The sequence below is a fragment of the Papilio polytes genome, unplaced genomic scaffold (genome assembly GCF_000836215.1).
Source record: "Papilio polytes unplaced genomic scaffold, Ppol_1.0 DF823991.1, whole genome shotgun sequence".
NCBI lineage: Eukaryota > Metazoa > Arthropoda > Insecta > Lepidoptera > Papilionidae > Papilio > Papilio polytes.
Genome location: NW_013525213.1, coordinates 1,898,439 through 1,904,251, shown reverse-complemented (window position 1 = coordinate 1,904,251; position 5,813 = coordinate 1,898,439). Strand labels below are relative to the sequence as shown.

Here is a 5,813-nt window from a genome sequence, read left to right as displayed (position 1 = left end):
ACAAACAAACAGATAGTTAAATATTCGTACTTTTAAATGTTCTTTACAGTTATAAATACATTTTTAGGGAAACATGTTTATACCTAAATACTCAAAATAAATGACAAACAATCTTTTTAATCTGTATTTAAAGATAACTGTTCAAATCATTTCATCCAACACGTGTTCTTTCTTACTTTGTTAAAGATCTGAAAAGGCTAAATAACTATCTCTAGCGCTCCTGTTTCTCTTAATATATCTAAGTAAGTACATTATTGTTATAAATGTGAAGTTATAAAAAGAAAATTGGTGTTGGAAACGCATTGAAATTTCAATTTTAGCTCAGGCGAGTGTTATCGTGCGGCGCCATACCGTGACGCGGCGTTTTAGTGACACCCAACTGTATTCAAGTTTTTTTTTCTTTCTCTACTCTAATCTTTTTTATTCCAGCCAGTACTTTTTGTTACTTTATTTCTATATTGTCTGTGTAAAGTTATATAAAAATATAACAATAAAGTTATAGTTAATTTATTCTACTTCCTTTGTTGTTACCTTCTCTGTTTTCATTATCTTAGCTCGATACGTTTTTATAAGTTAACGGTGGTTTTATATTGTACACCGTTCGTCACAGTCGAAATGATTCCGTTACGTACTTAAATATCAAGTAAAATTTAAGTCGATAATTTGATTTTAAAATATCAAAACTGTATGCTACAGGGTGGTAACGAGTTACATGTTGAATTTGTACAGATTAAAATAAATTGCAACATGTTTGTATTAATTTTTGTAATACCTCACTTAAATACAGCTTCTGTAATTTTATTGAGTAAATATAAATTACCTAGGAAATATATATCTTACAAGCTGTTGCTTGTGACTTCGCTTGCGTTAAAAAGGACAGTTAAATATAGCCTATGTTACTCAGCGATAACATAGTAATTCTTGAGTTATTATAATTCATACAAAAATACAAACCTTTCCTCTTTATAATATTAGTATAGATATAGATTATATTACAAATAATTATCATTCAATAATTATTGAATACAATATAACTGCATGTACCTTTTTAAACATTTGGAACGTAATTAAAATCGTTTATCGATATATCAGACCATCACTATTGGCTGCGCAGGCGCAACGCTACTCGCGTTATCAGACACGACGAAGTGTTCGACAGGTTTCTTATATTCACACTTGTACTGTTTATTTCACACTGTTTTAAAAAAATAATTCTGTTCTATATATAAAAAAATAATAATTTGAATGTAGAAATTCAGTTACATTTGGAGTTAGAATTACCGCTGATAGAGTAGTTTAAGGAAGACCCTAAGCATATAGCTTTTTTATGTATTTAAAATGGTTTTGTTAGTTTTACATGAATGCGAATAGCTTTTATACTTAATACTTGTGAATTTCTAATTGAATTGACGGTAGTGCTTAAATGGTAGGCTTCTAAGGTTAGATGGCAGCAGCGAGATTTATCAGCGCTCGATAATATTAGCTTTGCTGCCAATTACGGATATCGAATAGACTTCTGTTAATCGAATTAATCGAACTTCGCATGTACTAAGTAATTAAGATTTAAAAACATCCCAGTGACTTGTGTTTGTGAAACGATTGACTATAAAGCAATTAGATTTGGATTGCTAATATAGTTTATTTTTGTTACACCTCCATAACCCTTTGTCTGTTCACAGCAAGACCGATGTCCGATGAATCATATCAAAGACTGACTAAAACTGATTATAGTAATAAGTGGTACCGGCTACATTAGTACAGGTCGACCAAAACAGGATGTCATTTATAAATTAATGTAGCCAAATAACGTTTCGTCAAAACAAGCTCGCCAGTGGCACCGGCACGGCGTCGCCCATGTTTGTTTGCGAGTATTCCGCTGACGTTAGTTGAGCAATCATCCTTTCCAATTTTGCACATTCAGCTAGAGACGAATCGTCCCCGTCTGACTCAATATTCACATTGTGTTTGTGTATCACATCGTTCCCAATTTTCGCAACATCTTCGTCATCAGAAATTGCATCATCGACGTCGGAAACAATTGAGAAGTCAACATCGGCGTTATCGTGCGGTCGTAAATCATCGGGTCGTTCGGTTCCGAGCGAGTCAGGTGTGAGCGAGTAATCAGAAACGTCCCCACTCGAGCCGGTGACGGCGGCGGACGGCGACCAGCCCCCTGCGACCCTTCTCGGATGCGATCGGTGGCGGCGCGAACATTCGTGGCACGTCCTTTGTTGACCGTTTTGTTTTGGAGCACCATCCGGTTCCTGATGGTGGGGGGGAGGGGACAGGTGAGCGCAGGTACCGCGCCGCGGCCGTCAGTCCGCCTCGGCATGTCGGTCTGCGCGCGCGCCTCGCCCGTGCATAAATACAAACGGTTATGGAAATGAAGAGTCAGTCCGCGACAGGTGCGCGGCCGCGGCGTTCGTGCACGTGTGCTGTTTGTGAGTGCGCCGGCGCTGCCGCTTTCTCCGCGACCTTCGTGCTTTGGGTAAGTTTTCCATGGTGAAAAATTTGCTTTGCTAGCGCTGGTTGGGCCCAGTGCCGAGCGCGCGCACGCATCTGCCGCCACACGGCAGTGCAGCTGTTCCCTCTGAATAGTTTGCTATAAGGAAGGGTTTTTTATTTTCTTACATTGAAAGATGGTTTCGAAGGGTTCCTTTGGCGGCGCCGATGGGCGACGCGTTTCGCGTTTTGCTGTTGCTTGTGTAAATATTGGCCGGTTCGATAAGGCAAGTGCGTGCGTGTACACCTACTGTTATCGATTCCACACATGCGTCACTTCGATAGTTATCTTTAGCGGATCTGGGTCATTGTTCTTTTGTAATTCAAGTATTGCAGGATAGTCGTTTTCTACTGATGCAACTGTTTCAAATAGATTTGACATAAAAGTAAGATTCCCTAAATTGTTTATAAGTTTTACAAATTGCATTGTACTGTCGGCTTGCTAGTTCTACCTTGATTAACAACTGTTAACATTTTAATGCGATGATATTCAAAGTTAAAAATAGTCCTTAATATGTTAATTTAGTTATTTATTACGATGTCTTTTTACGTACCTAAGCTTTGTAGATATTGTTTTAATGTTAATATAATTTTTATTGTTAAATTTCAAACTTAACGATTAAAAATTTTTCCCCTTGAATGCTATAAACCGTTCGGTTCGAGGAAACTGTAGATATTTTCGTGTATATTTTTTCTAGTTCAATAAAAGAAGATTCGTAACAAAAGATCATATAGAGGCAGTATAGTTCCCAAGACAATCAAAAGGCATATGAACAAGGCAATAAAAACCATTACTATTCACAGCCGGTACGAACTTAATCGATTGTAACGTGTAAATGAATTTGCCCACGCTACAGTCGTTTATACCAGATTTTATATTGTATCTATGAGCATTACAATATCCTCAAATTCCGTTTAAGCATCGGTTCCACTACATAAAACTTCGGTGTGAAGCAATACGAAGAAAGGTACAATTCTAACGAAATTATCTACTTAATGGCGACGACACGACGGTTTACAATTTGAATAAATTGAAAACAGCTCTGTATCTAAAACCTGTCCAATAAGTACCTTACCAGTTAAAATAACTTTTGCAACTTTCTTAAAGAATTAGTTAGATAACATTTTGACCCGGGACAACCTTATGGAATTTTGTGTATAATCGAATCAACAGGTTTACACGGTTTTTCTTTTGTATCCAATATTACTTTAGCTTGAATCAGATTTTTAAACTCACATACCTTTGATTTCAAAATACCTAATGAATCTATTTTTCTGGAGAATCTCATGAAACCTAGACGTGTTCAAGAGAATTAATTTTCGTCTTATCTATCAGATCTGTCGATATAGTTTATATTATTTCCGTTAATATATCATTAAAACTATGTGAAAGAAGAATGGTTTGTTACCTCCACTTTAACTTAAAAAAACTACTGATTCTTATAAGCATAAGCATTTACATGGGTTGGAAGTACAAAATGCATACTAAGTGATAGATGATGCTCTAACGTTGGGACAAGAAAGAGAAGATAGGGCAGGCCGTTTCTATACAATGCAAAATGCTAGAATTCTCTATAAAGTTTATTACATGAATCTGTAGTTTTTGATTAGTCTTGATATACTTTGTAAGAAACTTAGTTAGTTGTAGATTTTTGTTTTTTATTTATTTTGTATCGTTCCGTATCCACCAGAGCGCAGTTAGTTTCTCCAGTGTCTATTATGGCGGTGAATAGGAGAGGTTTTTTGCCACCGCCGGCCCCGCCGCCGCGGTCCGCCGCGCACGTCTCACCGTGCTGTCCGCAAGCCGTGACAATGCGAAATTAAGGTTTTCACATCGGGAAATAATATAACATGATTTCTATCTGATCTTGTTTTAAGTGTACAGATTATTTAAAATTCAAATCCTATGGTAATTGTAAAAAATCGTATGGACTTCTTTGGATAATCTTAATTGTAACACGTTTATTAGAGTCCGTGTTAATCTTGAGCTTTTTTATCTAGATAATTTTACTAACCTTAATGAAACCAGTACATTTATGTTCAATATTATTTCCAATGGTTTATTATTTAACAAGTGAATGGCTTATGCCTCCATTATGTACCTTTGAACTCGTGAATTTCATTGCCAAGGCCGCGGCTCGCGTGCCTCCACAATTCATTTACATTATTTATATCGACGTAATGGAACTGCTTGCCATTCATACTCGTTCCGTTCGTTTTTTTTCTCTCGGATTTTTCTATTTCATATGTCCTTCAAGAGTCACTTTGACAACCTTAGTAACTTGGTTGTTTAAGTGTCTGTTGCTTTTTTATCTTGTATCTTTAGTTTTATTTTATCATTAAATCTACAAATAAACTTTATTTAATTGTGTGGTCTTTTGAAATTTGATCCACCCTTTATCAATTGTCGGACAAAAATGTCATAAAAACAAAAAAAAATTATGAAGCTGCTGTTATGTCGTGTCTTAGAAATGTTTGATAACAGTAAAACAAGCGAAGCATGATTTAGTATAAAATAGATTAACTCTGTCGAAGCAACGATCACGGCTAATAGAGACGGCCGCGTGGACTGTGGCCGAGCCGTGATTTCTAATCGGCGGGCGTCACGCGCCGCGTCGGCCGCGGCGCACATTGGGCTGTACCCAGTTGCTCCATAGACAACTTTATCTGATGTTTGAAATGTCTCTTTTTTTTGCTTGAATGTGCTTTGTATCAGTAAATGCATACCTTATAACGTAATAATTATCTTGTATCGATGTTTTTGGCGCAATTAGAACGTTTTCTCTGAAAATTTGTATGGAGTCGCCCTCAAAATTGGCGATAACTCAGCTATCGCACAATTGCGCCTTATTTCCTCAGAGATAACGTTTGTACAACTTGTAACGATTTTTTTAGTATACTATTGGACATGGGCACGGGTGCGATTTTTGACTTATTCGAGGTCAAAGGTAGTAAAAATTACTTTTTCGCGTATTTCAGCGGAATGGTTAGCTTTATCAAAAAGTTGACTAGGACGAAGTTGTAGATCATGAAATTGCCTATAAAATATCCATACATACTTTTTTCATAAGAGCCATAGTTTCAGAGATATAGCGATTTGCACATCCAAATTGTTCCCATTAATATACCCGATACTTTAATATCTAATAATACCTAACCACTGGAACCAGAGGTTTGAAATTTTGCGTAAAAGTTTCTATTACTGTTTTTGATGAGCGCCAAGAAAGGATTTTACGAAAATCGTCCCGTAAATGTCCAACGTGGGGGTTGAAATTTGCATGGAAAGATTTTCAAGCAAAGTGACTTGTCAA

The 5,813-nt window shown here is 36.6% G+C and overlaps 1 long non-coding RNA gene across 1 annotated transcript in view; it reads left to right on the top strand.

Annotated features, from left to right (window-relative positions):
- Positions 1 to 2,287: 2,287 nt before the first annotated feature.
- The window catches only part of LOC106101330, a 15,609-nt gene continuing 12,083 nt past the window's right edge, over positions 2,288 to 5,813 (top strand). Inside the window, exon 1 of the long non-coding RNA XR_001225501.1 lies at positions 2,288 to 2,488. This is a non-coding gene — a long non-coding RNA (uncharacterized LOC106101330). The remainder of the gene's footprint in view (positions 2,489 to 5,813) is intronic.